Genomic DNA, 23905 nt, shown 5'->3' with positions numbered 1-23905 from the left:
CTCATACCTACCGCTAGGTCACCTTAACTTTGTTTTTCTATAAATTCCGACGGTCTGTTAGCTTTTCATAGCTGAACCGAAATTGATGCAATTCCGTAAGATATAAGAGATATAAGAGATAAGAGAGATACAATTGGACTACTTTCATGCCAACGTGACCTGTCTATAGCAAATGTCATTCCCATACATCTTTCTAGTTTTCGAATCGTTACCGATCATAAAAAGAGAATCGTCGTGTTACTTGGCTAGGGGGGCTGTAGTATAGACTATAGTGTTTCTCAGATAGCATGGGTACGATGACAGTTGCCTTATGACGTTCATAATACGTACTATTATCGTGAATCGCGGCAAACTTTCAAGGATGAAACGAACTGTCACCGTACGCATGCTATCTGAAAAACACTATAATCATCATATTATTATCTACACATAGCACCTAAAGATGGGGCGTGTCGCTAGTATTTCCTAAATTGGCTCAAAAAGTGCCAGTTGCCACCTTGCCTCTATCAACATATGGAGTTGCTTAAAAAAAGTTCATTATCCGTCCGTATTATTTAGGGTTTTGTTAATTACGTCAGTTCGTATATCTCCCGAGTTTGTTTATAAATAATCCCCCTTTCCCCTTCCTCCTTCCACTCCCCTCTCTGGAGTGGGAGGCGTCGCCGTTCGCTGCCAACTTGTCTGGTGTATCTAGCTACCTACCATTGTTGATGTATTCATATCTGCGTTTATGTGGGCCCAGACAATACGTCTTATGAGATATTGTAACATTCGTAACAGTGAACGTTATCTCAGAGTGTATTGGACTAAAAACCTGTCAGGGCCAGATCTTCGTTATCTATGCTAATATATACTCAGAGGCACGATTATCCGCCCTCTTTAATAAAACGCGAGTATATTAAAGTGCCTTCGATTCCGGAGGGTGTAGATTAGAATCCGGTCCGTGTCATGCACCACTTTTCAGTTGTGTGCATTTTAAGAAATTAAATATCACGTGTCTCAAATGGTGAGGGAAAAACATCGTGAGGAAACCTGCATAGCTGAAAATTTTCTTAATTCTCTGCGTGTGTGAAGTCTGCCAATCCGCATTGGGCCAGCGTGGTGGACTATTGGCCTATCTCCTCTCATTCTGAGAGAAGACTCGAGCTCAGCAGTAGACCGTATATGGGCGGATAATTGTGCCTCTGAGTATATTAAAAAGATATAAAGATATTGAGTTTGTGAAATTCCTTGTATTTATGTTGTAGGTATGTACTTAAGTAGATATAGTAACTACCTTGGGAGGTAACAGTTTTCAAGAATACCCTTAATTCTTCAAGTATAAAATTCATTTTTATATGTATACCTGTGTACTACTACAGGATATTTTTGGATGGTAGGAGGCTTCGGTCGTGGTTAGTTACCACCCTACTCTCAAAGACCGCCAAGCGATTTAGCTTTCCGGTAGATTTCGTGTAGAAACCGAAATGGGTGTGGATTTTCATCCTCCTCCTAACAAGTTAACCCGCTTCCATCATAGACTGCATCATCACTTACCATCAGGTGAGATTGTAGTCAAAGGGTAACTTGTAAAGAATAAAAAAAAAGCATTATTCGAAGAGTTGCGACCAAACTGATTGGCGATGGCGTCTATAAAAAATACCTTCCCTTGATGGCTGAAAGTTTTTTCTAAAGCCATAATTAAACCTGTAAGAAACTTACAGGTTTTATACAATGAAGAATGTCTGACTCGCACAGGCTTTCGTTGTATAACCCATTTATCCGGCGTACCGAGCCAAATGTTTCATGGTTCAGTTAATTGATTGTTACTTTTATGGATTACTATTAGACGTGGATTTGTTGTTTTGGAGAATGAAAGCTCCAATAGCTCCACGGTTTAGGTCTTTAAGAGGTCACGGGTTCGATCTTCACCTGTTGCATCATTTTGGTAGTCATACCTAACTCAGTCTTTACGACTAATTACAGGGGAAGGGATGCATATTGGTGAAAATTAAAAGATATTATTTTCCAATTTGGTAAAGAAGTTTGGTTTTGATGGCCGGGAAGACGGAGGTCCTGGGTTCGGTACCCGATTAGACCGATTGAGGTTTTCTTTATTGCTCCAGGTCTCGCTGGTGGGAGGCTTCGGCCGTGGCTAGTTATCACTCTACAGGAAAAAACATACCGTTCCGGTACGATGCCGCGTAGAAACCGATATGGGTGTGGATTTCCATCCTACCCCTAACAAGTTAGCCCGCTTCAATCTTAGATTGCATCATTACAATCAGGCGAGATTGCAGTCAAGGGCTAACTTGTAAAGAATATTAAAAAAAAACATTGTAGGTAGATTACAGTAGGGAGAGCCTTTTTGTAGCTACTATGATGAAAAAAGAAATAGCTGAAATCCACTTGTCACAAAATAAAAATGCACGCCTTCAGCCTCCCTCGCACAAAACATTTGGGAAGAAATAAAAGTCCCCGTCAGACGTTTTCATAAATGTTTCGCTCGCGTCTCTCGTCATTGTTTACGAGATCTCCACACGAGTGGAGTGGGCGGAGTGTTGCCGAATTGTCTGAGATTTGAGAGTAGTAGGCACGAGACTAAGGTATTGACTATGTACGTATAGGACTACGTTTAAATATATAGCTATACGAGTACGAGTGAGCCGTGATAGCCCAGTGGATATGACCTCTGCCTCCGATTCCGGAGGGTGTGCACCTCCAACTTTTCAGTTGTGTGCATTTTAAGAAATTAAATATCACGTGTCTCAATCGGTGAAAGAAAACATCGTGAGGAAACCTGCATACCAGAGAATTATCTTAATTCTCTGCGTGTGTGAAGTCTGCCAATCCGCATTGGGCCAGCGTGGTGGACTATTGGCCTTACCCCTCTCATTCTGAGAGGAGACTCGAGCACAGCAGTGAGCCAAATATGGGTTGATGACGACGACGACGAGTACGAGTACATAATAGGTTACGGAATAAGTTCGTAAAAGATTTTGACATCAAATAGACAGACAGCAAAGTGTGGCAAAATCCATAGGGTTCCGTGTTTTCCTTTTGGGGTACGGGACTCTAATTATCACGTAGATGACGTCACGTTCACGATATGAAGTCACGGGCGTCAACTAATATAGACTAGGAGACATGAGGAAATATTTGATTTTTTATTTGCATTGCTCTGTCTTTGAAACTACTAGACCGATATGAAAAATTCTAACACTAATGGAAAGATACGTTATCAGGGAGTAATACGCTATATATTTTATCCTTGTATTCCCTCGGGAATGGGAATTACACGTGTGAAAAAGCGGAGTTCTGTTAGTAGGGAATGAAATATGACTACATGGTTGTATGTAGATGATAAATACTATAGGCTATATCCGTGGCTAGTTACCGCCCTACCGGCAAAGACGTACCGCCAAGCGATTTAGCGTTCCGGTATGATGTCGTGTAGAAACCGAAAGGAGTGTGGATTTTCATCTTCCTCCTAACAAGTTAGCCCGCTTCCATCTTAGACTGCACCATCACTTACCATCAGGTGTGATTGTAGTCAAGGGCTAACTTGTAAATAAATAAAATAAAAATAATAAAAAAAAACTAGTAGATACAAGGCAAATAGGCACCAATACCTCTAGGTTAGTTATTATAGTTAGTAACGATACTATGATGATAAAATTGATACTTGCCCATCCGGGTCCCCCGCTATCTTGCGCGCACACGAAAATAGAACCATGTATAGGTAAGTAGGTATATAGTGCATATAGTGTAGATACGCGGTTTTATCTTATCGAGCGGCTGTTGCTTAGTTGCCGCCGGGTCTGTGGAGACTGGTGATTCACCTCGACTCTGTTTGTGTTTTGTCCTTATAATATATATAATTTGGCTGGTGGGAGGCTTCGGCCGTGGCTAGTTACGTCTCAGCGTGAAATTCAGATAATCAAAAATCTCGTCGTATTCAAGGATATTCTGGGTTATAAAGTAGCCTTTATGTTGCTCATTAGCCTCCTCTATCATCAGGTGAACGTCTCGTTAAAATCAGTTCAGCCGTTCCAGAGAATGCAAACAGACAGACAGATAAAAATTAAAAAATATTTAGGTATTTTATGACGTCCTCTAAAGGTAAAAATGAAGGACTTTCTATACCTTCTCCGTATTATGATCTTAAACCGTGCCAAGTTTCTTTACAATTCATTCAGTAGTTTCAGTGTGATGCCCGAATAAAAAAAAAACACGGACAGGCAGACAGACAAAAAATCGAAAAAAAAAAAATATTTTTAGCTCCAGTATCGATTATAATTGCCCCCAACAAAAACATTGACAATATCTTCAATGTACAGATTTTTTTTTCAATCTCACCTGATGGTAAGTGATGATGCAGTCTAAGATGGAAGCGGGCTAACTTTGAGGAGGAGGATGAAAATCCACACCCCTGTCGGTTTCTACACGGCATCGTACCGGAACGCTAAATCGCTTGGCGGTACGTCTTTACCGGTAGGGTGGTAACTAGCCACGGCCGAAGCCTCCCACCAGCCAGACCTGAACAAATTAAGAAAATCTCAATCAGCCCAGCCGGGGATTGAACCCAGGACCTCCGTTTTTTAAATCCACCGCGCATACCACTGCGCCACGGAGGCCGTCAAAAAGATTTGGACCTGCTAGTTTTATTATAAAAAGCCTAAGAAATTCTAGTATCTTATTTCCAGATTAATTGTGATTGTGCTACATAGTCACGATAAGTATCGCATCACAGTACGATGTATATCGTTTGTTGTTTTGCTAACTCAGCTAATGTGCAGGGTAATGAATAACATAGTGATTAGCGATTAGTTTAACATAAACGGTACCGAGTGACATGCACTACAAGGGGCAACAACATGCCTTGAATAAAGCGGGTCACGGATTGTAAACAACTGCACTGTTGCATCTACGCGGTAGGGTCACCATCATAACCCTAATACTAATCTATTCTATATTTTATATGCAAAAGTAAGCCTGTCTGTCTGTTACCTTTTGTTTGTCTGTTTAAACGGCTGAACCGATCAAGACGAATTCTGGTATTATGATAAATGGGACCTTGAATCAGAACATAGGCTACTTTTTGTGACTAAAATAGAAACAAAAGGGTTTGAATTGAGGTTAAAAGTTTGAATGGAAAGTCCATTCATAAAGTTACTCTTTTAAAAATTTGTGCATAAATCATGAAAAATATAATATTAGGTATGTGATTCAAGAATTTTTAAAATGCAGCCCTTGGTTGAAACTTGTATTACTATAATCAATGCATATACATAAGGTGTCTGTGTATAACTACTTATACGAGAAGTTATTTAAACGATATCAAAACACAAACAAGCTTTTTTCAAAATTTTGTCTGTCTGTCTATGTGTTTATAATCTTTGGAACGGGTAAACCGTTTTAATGCCTACTTTCACTGAAAGACGGAGGAGGTTATTGCGCAACATATAGGCTACTTTTATCCCGGTTCCCGAAATATAGATGGTTCTCGCGGGTTTGTGAAGTAATAATTTTCTAGCTTCTCCGCTATAAATAAAAACCGTACCTTATTAATTTTGATATCCTTTTGAGTCCCGAAATATAGGGGTTTGTCAACAGACAGTCAAGGTAGACCTACTTTAAGGGTCCCGTATTTTTTCCTTTTGAAGTACCGAACCCTAAAAACAAGGTTCTTTAAATGCCAACAATATTCAAAGGTTCTTTTTGGACACCCTACTCAATAATTGCATTCGTAGTCGAGAAGTAACAAATGCAAGACAACTCCGTATAGAATAAGCAATGGAGCGCCGCTATGTACGAAGCAAACATAATATGACTCGAACGAACAGGTATTTCATATAAAAGGCATTATTCTATACTATTCCATTATTTCACTCCTTTTATGTGCTGCTAGGGATGTTCGTTACTTGTTTTATGTCTATTTTAGTTTAATGCTCTTATAGGGAAAGTTCCATAAAAGAGAATTTAGTTCTCTGGTTAAATATAAATTATTAGAGATGTTTTCATTTCATTAACAACCCATATTCGGCTCACTGTTGAGCACTTGTTGGGATTTACTGAAAATTTATTAGAGAAGCTTGGCAATCTTGCTAAGCTTCTGGGGCGAGCTCGGCTGACAGAAGTGGCTCCAACGTATTCAATTATTACGTAAGCACTAAACGGGAGGTAATAGCTTTGCTTATTTTTGATGCCATGACGGGGAGTGGAGGGGGGGGGGGGGGAAGAGAGAAATAATTGTAATAAATATGCTTACATGGACCCACAACTAACTAACGGCCAATATCAAGAAGTGGAGAAAAGACGCAGGATTCTTTTTTTTTTTTATTCTTTACAAGTTAGCCCTTGACTACAATCTCACCTGATGGTAAGTGATTCTCAGGAAGAAGATGGTAAGCGGTTCTCAGGAAGAAGAAGTCAACACTAAATTATCTAATTCATAATTCATAATTCTCTATAGCATATTCTGTCTTAAAGTACGTATTACTGCCATCGCTCGACTATGGTACTGCACTCTAGTTTGGAAGAAATATGACGTCACTACAGGTATGTTGTTGACAATAATGTAATACAAACTTAATTGTTGAATAGGTATTACATTAGGTGGTGTTACATAATAAGTCTACAAAAACAAAATGTTACATAAAACGTAAACATTTGGATTGGAAAATGCGTCTTTATTTTGTTTGCGTCTGATTAGTACATTTCTGTTTTGAAGTGTTATCTCTTATCAATATGGTTTACAGTTATTATTAGATGTTATTTCAACTTTGTGTAATATTATCATTTCATGTAGGTAAATAACAAGTATCACTTTAAAATTAATAGGTAATAGCTGTATCAGTCTCTTTAATAATTAAAGCAGCCTGTTATTTAAATTCTAAGTAAGTATTAATAGGTCATATTTTGAAGGTTAGGTAAATTATAGACCAATCTAGTTGCAAGAGGAGTGCGTCAGGGATCACCCTGTGGCACTCCTCATCTTGTGATTTTTCCGATGCTATTTACCATCGCTTTAACCTTCTGCAGGGTTATTACCTAACTCGGTGTACCATTCAAACAATCAGTCAGTATTTTCAACGAAATTACATAACTATCGACTTTTTAAATAAAATTAAATTATTAATATTCGTGGTAGTGGTCGATAGTAACGTTATTTTATCGTAAAAACTAGTATTTACGTAATTCCGTTGAAATAATCATGTTAGATCATCTTACAAACTAAAAATCATTACGATTTGATGTAAAATGGTGCAGTCATCCGCTGAACTGAGACGGACTTGGCATCAATATCAATAGCTAGTACATCACTCAACTGCGGTTCGCGGACGATGTAGTCCGTGTTGCCAGTGATGACCTATGGTTCCGAGACTTGGTCGCTAAATATGAGCCTTATAAGATGAGAGTCTCAGAGTCACACAGCGGGCGATGGAATGAGCTATGATAGGAGTATCTCTGCGTGATCGAATCAGAAATGAGGAGATCCGCAGAAGAACCAAAGTCACCGACACAGCTCAACGTGTTGCGTAGTAGAAGTGGTAATGGGCGGGGCACATAGTTCGAAGAGCCGATGGACGTTGGGGTCCCAAAGTGTTGGAATGGCGACCCGCACTAGAAAGCGCAGTGTTGGGCAACCCCCACCAGGTGGACTGATGACATCAAGCGAGTCGCAGGAATTCGCTGGATGCAGGTGGTTCAGTATCAAAAGGCTTATGTCCTGCAGTGGACTTCCATCGGCTGATATGATGATGATGATGATGATGTTCATGTCTACCCAGATAAAATCGAGAACATTCGATTAGACTAAAATATAGTACAGGTACCTATTTGCTACTACGAGTATAATGTAAAAGGGCATTAAACAGAACTGCTTCCAGTAAAAAATATAATAAGTAACTCTAAGTAGTAAGAAGGTCTGTATGGAGAGTAGAAAAAGGTTAGGAAGTGGGTCACTGTTTTTTATTAGGTAATTAATTGCTTGATGAAAAACACGCTATTGAATTTTGAGTGTGACCTCCCTTTCCACCAAAAAAACCTTCTGCAGGTACCATGGGCGACGTGTTTTGCCCTTTTCCTTTGGTTGTTTGTTGACAATCGATGTCATATATCTTAATTTACAAATGTGAAAGGTCTTTCATCACGAAATCACCGCTTGACGTACAGAGATGAAATTTGGCAGGGAGGTTGTTAGATAGTAGAGGTCCACTAAGAACGGATTAAGGAGGTCTAAGGGTGGACGAAGTCGCGGGCATCCGCTAGACCTAATATAAATGCGAACGTTAGTTTGTTTGTTTTCACGCCTAAATAGCTACATTATCGACTAGTATCACATACTATATTTTTAACCCCGTGTTCTCGGAAAATCGGGGGTTCGCTGGAATTTGAGAAAAAGTAAGGTAGCTTATGCATTTTTAATAGTATTACTTTTAGTAGTAAAACCCTCAACAGCTCAGTGCTAAAGAGGCCGGACTCATCACCGAGGGGTCGTGGTTCGATCCCTGCCCGCTGGTCTATTGTCGTACCTACTCCTAGCACAGTCTTTCCCGACTATTTGTAAGGGATCGGGAATATTGGTAATATTAAAAAAAAACATGATTATGGCAAATCCTACTAATATTATAAACGCGAAAGTTTGTATGGATGTTTGTTACTCTTTAACGCTGCAACTACTGAACCAATTTGGCTGAAATTTGGAATGGAAATAGATTTTACTCTGGATTAACACATAGGCTATCAGGCCAAGCTAAGTTCCCAAATTCCCAAGATTTATGAAAACTGATGATTTTGATGATATGAATATTTGTTACCCTTTCACGCCTCGACTACTGAACTGAATTAGCTGATATTTGGTATTGAGAAATATTATAGCCTGGATTAACACATAGGCTACTTTTTATCCCAGAAAAATCCATGGTACCCGAGGGATTTGTGAAAAACTAAATTCCACGCGGACGAAGTCGCGGGCGTCCGCTAGTTTTATTTATAAACCAAAAAAAAAAGTATTATTCTTGGTGACGAAGCTCGTCCGGGAAAGGACAACCGCCATACTTAATGATGCATCGTCGGAACTATGTACCGTCTGTTTTAACCTAGGATATTACGTGTATACGAGGTATCACATTGTTAAGCAATGTGGGATTTTTTTTAAATGGGTTTGGAAGTCCCTACAAAAGGCCTATGACCTGCAGTGGACGTCCATCGGCCGTTATGATGATGATGATGATGTGGCAAATTTTACATGCTACGTTGGTAGGTACTGCCTCGTTGGTCGAATGGTTAGTCTGTATGGCTTCGGAATTCGAATCATGAGGTCCTGGGTTCGAGTCCTTCGACCTATTACTGACGTTATTTTTTTTCTATGAAATTTAATTCTCACCCTGGAGTTGGAAAGTTGCTTTGTTACTTCTGTTTCTACGAATGTACGCAAGATGTCATTTCCAATGCAACGTGAGTTCGTCTTAATGAACACTAGAAGCACTACACAGTAACGTAAACGTCTTGACAATCTACCTACGTAGATTTAAATACATAATATCTTAAGTATTTAAATGTTTTTGTTGTAAATATAAAGATAGACCGTATCGCAATATAAATTGACATGTAAAATCTCAGAGTGTTCTAAAAATATTCTATTAGCTAGACGATGTTTTGTCCTATTGTTTACTACCTATGCATTATGTAATCGGACAATCGATCGATTTGCGCGTTCGATAGTTTTTTACCGATATCGATTAATTAGAAACGTGACACGTCGCCTGGCAGTTTTGTGACATGAATCACTTTTAATATATTCAAATATACAAAACAACTTGCGCTATTTTGTCGATATTTTGCATTGATAATGACTATTATCGTTTCAAATTGTTACAATAAAGGTGTGTTTAGTGATGTATAAAGGTAACTTATCGATAAGTACAAGACACAGTTACCTACCTAAGTCTTTTTCCGCTGTGAATTCCGGATCACTTGGAAGGTATAGCTAGATTGAGTAAAGTTTGTCTATTTTGGAAGTCTATTAGTACTTATCAAACTTGTCAATCAGTTTTTATAGTATGGCAAGTTCGTTGACGACAGTCCCATGATATGCGGGCGACGAGGGGAAAGACTGCGCGCGGGTGTGAAAAAGTGCGTGCGGGGAATTGAGGTGCGTCAGTCGTGGGTTCTCCATTTCTTCGCTACAGGTCCCCCGGCCCGCTTTCGCATCGGGAGTGTTACGAACGAACTTGCCAAGCTATACATACAAACGTACTTGGATTTTTATATTACCACTACATTTAAATATTATAAACTATTAGATATGTCACTAGGGCGTCGAAACTGAGGCGTACAAAGGTAATAGTCTTAATTTTATGCTGTAGTCGCATCTTACAAATCGGACGTTATATAAGGAATCAAATAATAACTAATTTTATCAACTATGTCGAGTTGTGTGTTTAGGAAGTATAAAAACTATGATGCATAACACATACATATAATAATGTAAGTAAACACAAAGTTGTGCTTGTGTGCTCTTAGTGGAGTAGCTTAATTCGTATCACATTTTGTAGGCACGTAACATAACTAATAGTATAAAATCATTGACAATCGACAATCGGATGTCCTAGGCCTAACATGCAACCCACGAAATTATCTCGTGAAGACATAGTTACGGTACGGTTACGATATTTACGTTTCGGCAGCTATTGGTCGATTTAAGTTCATGGCGCGCATGTTAGGCTTACGAACAGACTATACATCATAACCGTATGACATCTTACAAACATCACGACAAAAAAGCACCCGTTGTTGCTGATATTTTATGGATGAACATCGATAGTGTTTTATCGACAAGTTTAACATCACTCGCTGTCGGCGTGGCCACTTGAGTAACTGGATTTGTATGATTGTCCGTCCGTTGTTGCTGATATTTTATGGATGAACATCGATAGTGTTTTATCGACAAGTTTAACATCACTAGCTGTCGGCGTGGCCACTTGAGTAACTGGATTTGTATGATTGTCATTCGTAACGCTTTACAATGGAGCGATCTATTCAGCAGGCAGTGAGAATACACGATTTAAAATTTAAAACCATACGCCACGGCTCGTTCGTGGAACTTTCCATTACATCTTGTTCTTTATTTTATTACTAGGTTCTGTCCTTGGTTTCACACGTTTTTATTTCTCTAAGTACTTAAAGTAGCTGGTTTCTTTCGCGACCCAATTTGATGTTAATGCACGATGCAGTTTAAGATGATTTCGTTTTAATGTATGCACAGTTTGTGTATCGCAGAATGTTACCTTCATCATTGTCAAATGTCAGCTCACTACTGAGCTCGAGTTTCCTCTCAGAATTAGAGGGGTTAGTCCACCACGCTGTCCCAATGCGGATTGGCAGACTTCACACACGCAGAGAATTAAGAAAATTCTTTGGTATGCAGGTTTCCTCAGGATGTTTTTCCCTCACCGTTTGAGACACGTGATGTTTAATTACTTAAAATGCACATAACTGAAAAGTTGGAGGTGCATGCCCCGGACCGGATTCGAACCCACACCCTCCGGAATCGGAAGCTGAGGTTATATTCACTGGGCTATCATGGAACTGTGAATAATTGATTTCTTTTGCAATTATCCGCGAAAACTTTGAATATCTTTATAATAGTAACATCACCTAGAACTGACAGAATCACTCTTCGAATATTCATTCTGAAACCGGAGCATCATCAGAGAATGTTGACTCTACTCAGATGTTGACACTACTTAGTAGAGTCAACATCCTCTGATTATCTCTCATTCTAATACCCATATATTAGATATATGGATATTAGAATATCCATATATATTAGATATATGGGCTATCACGGCAATACCTAATGTATTGCCGTGATAGCCTAGTGGATATGACCTAAACCTCCGATTCTGGGGGGTGTGGGTTCGAATCCGGTCCGGGACATGCAACTTTTCAGTTGAGTGCATTTTTAAGAAATTAAATATCACGTGTCTTAAATGGTGAAGGAAAACATCGTGAGGAAATCAGCATACCAGAGAATTTTCTTAATTCTCTGCGTGTGTGAAGTCTGTCTGCCATATCGCAATGGGCCAGCGTGGAGGACTAAGGCCTAACCCTTGTCATTCTGATAGGAGACTCGAGCTCAGCAGTGAGTCTAATATGGGTTGATAACGAACGAACGAACCTAATGTATTAATGGTGCTGGAGTTATTGTTAGATTGTTATGCACATTAACATAATAGGCTGGAATTTTCACGGCTTGTGAGTCATGGAAAATTAGAAAAGAATGTTTACACAGCAGTTTCTATATATAAAAATGTATCGTTGCATGTCTACATTATAACCTCTTCAATCTATAACAAGTTATTGTTTGTTTCATTTGACTGTTTGTTTATTTTCATTGAATAGTCTCTGAAACTACTATCTATCTAAAAAATCTTTTAGCAGACACAAAAGTGATTACAAAAATAAGAATACTAATGTCGAAAAATAAGACCCTAGAATGGCAGAGAATGACCTTGAGTGAAGTCACGCACTTGTGAACGTTGTGTGTAGGGTTAAAGGCGCCTTTGACAGATATCTAACACTCCCCTTTTCCACTCAAGTCACTCTCCCCGCCTATCCCAAGTAACCCATAAAGAATTACACAACAAGAGATGTGGACGGCTCGAACGACACGAGCACACTGAAGCCGTCCGTACCGCAAGTCGTTGCAACGCGGCGATAACATATCTTTCACCAATGGAAAGCTAGATTATCAATAAGTAACATCTATATTTAATTCCCGTGTTCCGACTGCTAGTCTGCTAGTCAACCTAAGTACTACTCGTACTAAGAAAGTCATCCCGACGAATGAAACAATTTCTCCTAAGTACTTCACTTACCTTGTGTCTGATATTAACATTCACAAAAAGTTATTTATTAGCCATTTCTCTGTATATCTTTATTCTTATTTCTTTGTTTTGACGGCCTCCGGACGGACGGTTACAAGACGGAGGCCGATTGAGGTTTTCTCAATAGGTCCAGGTTTGGCTGATGGGAGGCTTCGGCCGTGGCTAGTTAACATCCTACCGACAAAGACGTACCGCCAAGCGTTTTAGCGCTCCGGTACGACGTCGTGTAGAAACCGAAAGGAGTGTGGATTTTCATCCAACTTCTTTGTTTCGTCCAAATTGGATGTAAGAAAAACATTCGAAAAAACCGCATTAGGTAGGTATGTACATTGTAATTGTCGGTTCCTACGAGATTCAATTTTCATTTAAATGAAAAACTAAAAGGTATGGTAATTTCAGCATCATTAATTTTCAACAGACTTCAGGCGAACTCATGATTTCAGATCTGGCGGCTATTCTGAACGTAACTATGTTTTGCAAGTGCGAGTTTCAAATGCACCTATATCTTTCTCTTTTTATAGTATCGTGTTAGACAGAGAAAGATAGAGGTGAATTCGGAACTCTCACTTGTGAGTTATACAAAACATCGCTACAGAATAGCCCTCCTGAGCTTAGACTTCTTGTATTAAACGTGATTTATAAACTCATGCCATGCCATGACCGATGTTTAGTTATCAGGTATACAAACACGCTTCATAATGCATACAATGACACATTATTAAGAGCGTCATTTTACAATCAGCATAACTTTCAAGCAATAATGATCCTTAAATCAACAGCAATAAATATTTATTTCGCGTACACGTACCTGAAGTTTTTACGCTGTACAAATGTTGAACATAATGTTTGATTCAATTTCGGCGTAATATAAGTACCCTGAACTCGAATATTAAATTATAGTACAAGCGAATGTCGTCTTTTATGTTTTATGATAAAGATGAAAATAGCGTAACTTATAAACTTTGGTTATAATTTGTGTGCGAGTTTATAGTATGCTTTTTTCTGACATGTTTATTTATGTAATTAGGATGACATCATATCATGTGCCTAATCCAAATGTAAAATTGTCATTCCTTTGACCTTTATCTAACTACGTTCCTCTATAAACTATTTTGAACAAAGAATAAGTATATTATTCAAAATTCAAAATTCAAATTCCGTCCGTCAACTCAATGTTGGTTTTCTTTCTGATTTTATTTTCTCAACAAAAAGTATCCTTCCTCGTATTATGATCTCAAATCGTGCGAAGTTTCATTTGAATTCATCCAGTAGTTTCAGCATGATGCCCGGCCAATAAAACCACGGACAGGCCGACAGACACACAAACAAAAAATAAAAAAAAATCCTTAAGTATCGATTATAATATAATGACCAACAATTTTTTTTGAAATACCTACATATTTTCAATGTACAGAATTGGACCTATACCTATTACAGTTTTATTATAAGTAAGTAAAGCTATAGATAGATATGGAAAAATACCCTCAGATTTGCATTAATTAGATACCTACTCGTAATATACCTTTGTAGAAGAAGAATCTTTATTCTGTGTAATAACCTATCTACATTTTTTTGTTAATAAAATTAAACTATTTAATCATAATCATATTACATTCCAAAAACTATTTTACCTATCTGGACTAAGAATTACCTGGACTACAAAAAAATCACCGTTTAGAAAATAGCAATTAGGAAGGACTTTTTTAAAAGATGTTAAATTTTAACACCCAACGTTCAAGGTAGGTAAAATATTAGTCGAAAAAAATATTCAAATCACCACCTTGAGCTGTTTGTTCTAAGTTCGGCGCAAGCGCATCACTCAGCAGTGTCATTGACCCCGACGTTTGTTTGAAAATCGAATTTCGTAATCTGAATTTCATATGTCCCTGTCCTTGAGCTCGGGCCTCGTGGACTGCAGGTGAAGAATATCGCAAAATGTTCAAAAAATGGTTTGTCTATTTTTGAAGGGTCTAGCCACATTTGTCCTATCCATAAAATCATTAGCTATACTAATATTATAAAGCTGAAGAGTTTGTTTGGTTGAACGCGCTAATCTCAGGAACTACTGGTCCTATTTGAAAAATTCTTTCAGTGTTAGATAGCTCATTTATCGAGGAGGGCTATGGGCTATATATATATAGTATCTCCATATTCCTGGAACCTCCGGGAACGGGAACCACGCGGGTAAAACTGCGCGGCGTCAGCTAGCTTTTTAATATAAATCCACATCATTATCTTAATATATATAAATGCGACAGGTCATTCATCACGAAGTCGCAAAAACCACTTGATGTACAAAGCTGAAACTTGGCAGGGAGGTAGTTTATAGTCAGTAGATCCACTAAGAACGGATTTTGTGATAGGGCCGGATTACAGAGGTACTTATAATTGCTAAATTGATCCACAAGTAACTCAATCTCCACGTATAATGTAGGCTTCGCACCTTGTGGTCCTGGGTTGAATTCCTGATTCGGGCTATGACATACCTAATGGCTTTTCTGCCAAGACTATTTCCTCTTGGTTTTATACCCCGTGCTTTGAAGAGCACCTCCGCGGCGCAGTGGTGTGTGCAATGGATTTACAAGATAGAGGTCCTGGGTCCGATCCCCGGCTGGGCTGATTGAGGTTTTCTTAATTGTTCCAGTTCTGGCCGGTGGGAGGCTTCGGCCATTGCTAGCCAACCTACCGGCAAAGACGTACCGCCCAGCGATTTAGCGTTCGGGTACGATATCGTGTAGAAATCGAAAGAGGATGGATTTTCCTTCTATCCGATGCATTCGCGACGCAGGCTAGCGAGAAATCGCAGTCCGCGCAGGGCCACCAGACTCGACTACTAAAACCCCTAGGCCGGAAGGCCTCAACCGCAAACAAAGCCAAATATCAAATTAAACAATATTAGTTAATATTATTAATATAATAATATTATTAATATAGTATATGGAATACGGGTCCCAAATATATCGATATTATTTACTAAAAGTTTAGGATATCGGTTATTTGCCAAACGCTTGTTATTTGTTAAAATATAGAGTACTAGCCGACGCCCGCGACTTCGTCCGCGTGAAACTCGATGTAAACTTTCAACTATCCCTATCCTACCCCTACGTAGGGTAGGGGGGCGGGAGTTGGACGGCTCAAGATCGTGGTGTGTGGAAATTCTTTGAAGATGCCTATGTTATAGACATCTATCGGCTGAAAATTATGATGAAACGATGAAGCAAAATCATGGCCTTACAAAAAAAAAACATCGAGTGGAGCACCTAGATATTAAAATAATATGCATGATTTCCTTTTCATTCACTTCCCGATAACAAAGCCATTGTTAGTTTCGCTTTTTGATCTACAACAAAGGACAAAGTAAGCACAAGCGCTGTGGGCAAAAGCTATGAATAAAGTTGTTATATTTAGCCTTAACCTTTAATACCTATGTGGGGAGACCCTAAGCACTTTGATGTTCTTCATTTCACTTTGTTATTCATGAAGGTTAACGGGAACATTTCATGGTAACGCGTATAATCTATTATACTGGAGTAAGGGAGAGAATACATATAACATTTCAGCCAACGATAGCTCGTCAACCAGCATTTGAGAAGTGTGGTGGGCCGATGCTCTAAATCCCTCGAAAGAAAGGATGTCTGGACCCAGCAGGATTCTAACAAATAGACTTATGGCGATTGATTTTTTTTTAATATTCTTTTTTTTATTCTTGTTATGATTTTATTTTGATTATATTAATATGGTAATGGTAATTTGGGCTTATTTTCAATCTTAAAGCTAAAGTATCAACACGTTTCATCTACAGATCCTTCGCAAATATGCTCCAGTGTCTCTGTAACTAACTCACTGGCTACTTGATTAAATGTGTATTGGTAAATTGTACTAGTAACAGCGAAGCCGATGGACGTTGGCCGAAAGACCAATCGACATTGGCCCCCAAGGTGCTGGAATGACTCCGCACTAGAAATCACAATGTTGGTCGACCCCTTGGACTGAAGACGTCAAGCGAGATTCGCTGAATGCAGGCGGCTCAGGATTGTGATATTTGGAAGTTTCTACAAAAGGCCTATGTCCTGCAGTGGACGTCCATCGGCTGATATTATGATAATGATGAGGACAAATTCATTTTTGTCATTAAGTTCCTACCAAATTATGGAAAAGCAGTCGGTAGTAAAACACTGGCTTACCGCTTATAGTTGATTGATTTTACACCAAGTGTGAATGTTCCCTAAGTAATATTATCAGAAGTGGGATCGGATGGATCGAAAACAGATTTATCTATCAATCGAAATCGATTTATTACATACATAATAAGAAAACATCGTCCGATTTTACCGACCTTAACAAAGGAGAAGGTTTTCATATTGACCTTTATGCACGTTTTTTTTTTAAATGAGGTGAGTTTGTAGTCAAGGGCTAACTTGTAAAGAATAAAAAAAATTACCCTTGAAAACGATTTGATCTGATTGTGAGTACCGATGCAGTCGAAGTGGGTAGCGGTCTATATGGAAGGTGTGTAAGACTTTTACTACCCTAACTCTTAACTAACTCTTTCTATCATCCTGATACGTTTAAATCGCTTGGAGGTTACTGTTAGCTAATTGGTCACTAGCTCAGACCAATCATTGTATAGGACCTGCCTCGCTCGTTACTTTTCTGTCAAAGTATATGATCAACGATCTAATGCGATTATAAAAACTGTCTCTATAGTATCGATGTTAAATAGTTGTAATCGTGTTCGTCGGTTAAAGAGCTCCGTAAAAATACCTCTCTGTGTAATTGATTGGTGTAAAAAACGGGCAAAAACTTCTAGTTTAGTATGAGATATATACCAAATCTAAGCTCGTTTTCCTCAGAAAATGACAGACAGTTTTGTTCGTGACTATGAGTGCGATACAGGTCCTTCTATAATTGGTCTGAGGTCACTAGCCATGCTCGAAGCATGAAACCTAAAGTCGAGCTGGAAAATAAACCGGAATCTCGTGGTTTTAAAACAATGAAATCTTCAAAATAGAGTTATTACTATTTTGCCTAATAACTGAACCCACTACAAATTATTATAAAACCATATCCTGCTTCGACCTTTAAAATATGCTATCAAAGTTTGTTTTATTATTGTAATCTGTCGCATATATGTTTATGTCTGTAACGCTGTGGTTAACCGCAGTGGCTTGACCCAAATTGATTGATTAGCGTCACGGATCATTAAACTTAAGTAACAGACCGGACAATTAATTTTAATTTTTGGCGGCCTTCGTGACACAGAGGTATGCGCAGTGGATTTACAAGACAAGGTCCTGGGTTCGATTCCCGGCTAGGCCAATTGAGGTTTTCTTAATCGGTCCAGGTTTGGCTGGAGGAACTTCGGCCGTGGCCAGTTACCACTCGACTGACAAAACCGAGCGATTTAGCGTTACGCTACGATGTCGTGTAGAAACCGATAGGAGTATGGATTTTTATCCTACTCCTAACAAATTAGCCCGCTTTGATCTTAGATTGCGTCATCACTTACCGTCAGGTGAGATTGTAGTCAAGACCTTGTAAACGGGTTTAAGTTGTGATGTTTTCTAGTAGTTAAGACAATATTATCATGAATTGAAATTGATAAAGACTTTGATTTGATAAAAAAAATACAATCGACTTCAAAATTATAAAAATGTTTTTGCTAAAATAAAAAGCGAAAAATTAGAGTATATCCAAGAAAGAGAGAGAGAGACGATATCCATATTTCGTCAGAAACGGCTTTAATTAACACAACACTAACCTTCTCAGTTTGCTCAGTGCGATCAGTTTGAAGGTGGTACCAAGGTACTGTTGTGTTAATTAAAGCCGTTTCTGAAAGAACTGTCTAAAAATCCTAAATATTTATGATTTTAACGGCTTTAACATGGCTTGAACACCTAAAAACAGGTGAAAGGTGAAAAAAATAATATCAATATCTTCTCTATCAAACTAAATCTCTTAGGGTACACTCATTAAAATAATTACCGACTGTGGATCGCAGATCTATTTTTGTTCGGAAAACGCATAATATTCTCCGACCTACGACATTTCCGTTAATTAACAACTACGTGCCAATGACAGCCACTTACGTTGCGTGTATCAAGTTTTTTGCATTTCACGTTTCTACCTCGTATACGTACATACTCGTTTATTATTTACTTACTTTATTGTCATACTAACTAATGTTATAAATGCTTATGTGAGTTTCTTTCTGTGTTTGTTCGCTTAACTCACGTTCGCGTGAGATTTTCACAAATTCCATGGAAACCATGGTTTGTCTTCCTTTCTGTCTGAGATAAAATTTAGCCTATTTTCTTCTCCTAGACATAAAGTGGATAATACAAGACAAGTAACTAGTAAGTAATAGTTAAACAATGTTTAATTTATCTTGTACTAAGACCTAAGACTACGAGTAGCTGATCTAGTACACGTTGCTTTTGCCTCATGAAATAAAATGGGGTGGATAAGAATACTCGTAGATAACAATATCAGACCTACCGAATATACATTTTATAAAACTTAATCAAAATCGGTCAAGCTGAGGAGTGAGGCAACTATAATACTGAGACATGAGAATTAGAATATTCATTCAAATCGGTTCAGCGGTTTAGGCATTGGACTTAGCTGTGAAAAGAGTTTTTCTATTCTTCACAAGTTAGCCTTTAACTACCATCTCACCATGGCAAGTGATGAAGCAATTTAAGATGGAAGCGGGCTAACTTAGGAGGAGGATGGAAATCCACACCCCTTTCTGTTTCAACACGACATCCTACTGGAACGCCAAATCGCTTGGCGGTACGTCTTTGCCAGTAGGGTAACTAGCCACGGCCGAAGCCTCCCACCAGCCAGACTTGGACCAATTCAGAAAACCTGAATCAGCCCAGCCGGGGATCGAACCCAGGAGATCTGTGTTGTAAATCCACCGCGCATACCACTGCGCGACAGAGGCTCACGAAGGCATGGTCATTTATGAGCATTACCTTGCACTGTAAGTAAGTATACTTCAACACCGTGGTGGTCTCAGGGGAGACGCCCTTAGAGAGCCGTTCCACCCATCTACTCTGCTTCTGCCTTCGGGCCCCATCAGGCAATGCTTCTGCGCTCGCCCAAGACCCCGGTGACGCAGCTGAGGTCCCATAAGGAGCCTACGGCACTTACACAATCAGAAAAAGAATCGTGGTGTTTGGAAGGCTATGCAAGAGACTATCTTCTAGACTATCAATTAAAATCACGCGAGTCCCTTCGTCAAAAGTTTAAAGAAATAGGTATACTAACAGTAGCCTGTCAATATATATATAACAGTATAGTATATGTAAGACAAAATATTAATTTGTACAAACGAAAAGGAGATTTAAACCCACATCTTACTAGACACGGGCATAAGTTAGTTATTTCTGCATATCGTCTCCAAAGAGTAAAAAAATCTTTTGTAGGTTTGGGTGTACTCTTCTATAATAAGATCCCCAAGACTGTGATGGACCTGCCAATGCATAGCTTTAAGCAATGTGTTAAAAAACATTTACTTAGTCGAGGGTACTACAACATTCATGAGTTCCTTAATGATAAAGATGCTTGGAGGCCGTTGGATCAGCTTCCACCTTCACACAGAAAGTAAAAGTATAAAAAATGTAAACAGTAATTGTTATTAATTGTAAATTATAATACTGTATGACTTTTTCAAAAGAGCAACTGTTGAGTTTCTTGCCGGTATCTTCTCAGCAGAACCTGCATTCCGAACCGGTGGTAGAATCTTTACAAATAGTCAACTGACGTGTCAAAAGTGCTTGTAAACTGAGCCTACTTGAAATAAATGATTTTTGATTTTGATTTTGATTTTGATCTAGAGTCTATGTCCAGCTGTGGACGTCCACCGGCTGTTCAAGATGATAATGACACAAATTGAAGTATGTGGTATAGATTTGAGTTCATCAGACATACCTAGGTAGGTACTTTATCCGCCCGTGTTTCGCATGCACCATTTGCATGATTATACATTCAAACTTGACAGTTATTTTGACCCGAGAAGTGTCTTACGATTTCCATTGGCCTGTGCCGGTGCGGTCACACATTCAAGGTTACGGCAAACATGAGCATTAGCAATTCCGATCGAGAGTTTTTGCGCTGCGCTGTTTATACATGCGCGAGACGCTTGGGGCCCGGGATTGTGCCGTCAACCTTATGCTAATTGACAGCCTGGTGTTGTGGTTAGGTAACGAGGTCCAGGGTTCGAGTTCTGGGATATCATTATCATTAGCTTTTTGACGTGAATACGTCTTTAAAATTGCTTCCATAGTAGGGTGTCGTAGTATAACATATTGCTAGTGATATCAGAAAAAAATATTGGCTTCGATGCAATAGAGGTAAATTTCAAAAGTAATATCTTCTTCTGGTAGAAAAAAAAATATTAAACTTCTGTCACCTCCAGGTGTCACTGGGAATTGAAGAGTTAAGAATTTTGAACAACCGACGAAGATGGACCAAACATGTACAAGTTCACAACATCAGGTGTTCGGCATACGTGACGTAGAGCACGGATCGAACAAAGAACTCAAACAAAAAATGGGCCCCGGGATTACCCCTGCGCAGTCCTTACCTATAAAATATAACAATGGGGTAAAAATATTTATCACTCAAAAAGCTACTTTATGTGTTATAGCGTTAGGTATCTTTCGGTATGGCAACCTTTTCATCAGGGGTGATTAGGGTTACCACTAATTTGAAAATACGATTTTTATTCTATTGTTGAAATGTAAGGTTTTGTTCTTAATTAACTAGTTGTAAAATGATAACTAACTAGTTGTAAAATGATGAATTTTCAATATAGTTATAACATATATGGATACTAAAGTACCTAATGCAATAAAAACCTGCTAACCTACATAGGAGCAACATAATGGCCAAGCCCAAAGTGTGAAATCCTCCTCTTAGTATACTTAGATAGGAGACCTGTGTTTTATTGGGTGATAAGTAAAAAATAGTAACGCTTTAAAATTATAAAAAAATCTTCCTTTATTGCATTTAAATAACTAAAGCCCCATTCAAATCAGTAAATTCGCAAATGTAAAAAACGCATAAATTAACCTGAGCAGCTGCAATAAGCTATAGTCTGGCACGTTCGTTGATAATACTGCCATGATATGCGGGCGACGGGGGGAAATACAGCGCGGGTGTGAAATCGTGCGTGCGGGGAAGTGAGGTGCATCAATCGTGGGTTTTTCATTCATCGCTACACGCTCGGACCATCGGGAATGTTACAAACGAAGTTGCCAAGATATACATATACTAGCGGACGCCCGCGACTTCGTCCGCGTAAATTTCGATGTCAACAAAAATTTATTTGTCAAATACAGAATCTCCTTTTGAAGTCGGTTAACAACTCTTCTGCCGTTGCCAACCCTGCGTCCAGTGAATAAATTCTCGAGGAATATGTTAGTAAGTATAGTTGGCTAGGCTTATTGTAATCGGTAGGGAGAGAGTGAATCGGTTATGCGATTGCGTAACTGCGCAGTGAAGCAATAATTATGCGAAGCGCAATCAATACGCATGTAATGCTAAGAGCGTTTACTTGTACTAGTGCTGTGTTTTAGCAGTAATTTAATTATTGTGTTGGACTAAGAGTGGGAGATAAAGATACATTTGATGAAGTTTGATTTCTTTGTCTACCTTTGGAATGTAGCAGGTTTCAAGGGTTCAGGGGTGCGATTCAGTTATTTTGTACTCGACGACAAACTCTTCGCCTATAACACTTCTTGTTCGAATTTGAACTTTAGCAGCTGCTACAAACCTATTTTGCATTCTGAACTTTGATAAGATGATGAGAAATTGAAAGCCAAAAAGCAATTTGGGATATAACATCAAAAGAATACTGATATATTGACTAATGATTTCCTTCACAGTGGTTTGAGACACGTCTTGATATTCAATTTCTTAAAATGCACACAACTGAAAAATTGGACGTGCATGTCCCGGTCCATATCTATTGAGCTTTCACTGACTATACGAATATCACAGTTTATTTAGAAATATAATAAAACTACTGGACGCCCACAACTTCGTGATCGTTTTTGTCAAATCCCGCGTTAACAATGAATTGTTCCGGCATAAACGTAGCATGTTCTGCTTCAAGGTTCACAATATATCTTTTCACCAAACTCGGTCCAAAAAAAACATAAGACAAGTCGACGGAGTAGTTCTCTTTTATACAAACTAATACAGAGGCAGAGGTCATTCATATCCACTATCATGTATTTTTTATTGTCTGGATTATACAGTTAATAGTATATTAACTAGTCAATCGTTGATTGGCTGTTAGAATTGGCTGCGCAAATATGGCTGCCGGAGCCTGGCTGCGCAGGCAAACTGCCTAGTGCGGGCCCTTAAGCAATTTTAAAACCGCGCATTTGAAATTGACGTTTACGTTCGATTCGGCCAGTAAGTACAGACGGCGAGAAGCGACTTGTTATATACTACTCGTATGTTAAGAAGAGAAGTAGACATGAATATATTGTCAATTATTGTGAAAATCGCCCAAAAACATCTAATATTTATATTTAAAATGGTACCAAAGTTTAATACACAACATAAAGTAAATTATAGTAATTTGTGTGTTCACCGCATTTGCACAAAAACAGAAAGGCGATATTATCTGCTCGGTGTAAATTTTTACAGCCACTCGTAAATTTGTACACTCGACGTACGAGTGGGTACAGTCGAGCGCAATATTTTGTTTTTATTTTTGTTCTTGAGTGTCATTATGCTGAAGACAACGGAACGGCTGTGACGCTTAAACTTTTTCTTTTAGGTAACTTTTGTTCTTAAGCTCTTATAAACCCCTACCCTATAGTAGATGAATTTTTATTAAATGTGTATTATAAAGTAATACAATGGTTTAAGACTTTAAGTCAAAACAACTCAATGGTTAAGGACGTATTTAACACGCGGTCATGGGCTCAACCGCGATTGCAATGATGTTCTACGTGATGCTAAGTGGAAAACCATCCATAAACAAAGCAACACTTCTCAGGCCATGG

The sequence above is a fragment of the Bicyclus anynana genome, chromosome 7, assembly GCF_947172395.1.
Source record: "Bicyclus anynana chromosome 7, ilBicAnyn1.1, whole genome shotgun sequence".
NCBI lineage: Eukaryota > Metazoa > Arthropoda > Insecta > Lepidoptera > Nymphalidae > Bicyclus > Bicyclus anynana.
Note: the sequence above shows the minus strand (reverse complement) of the source record.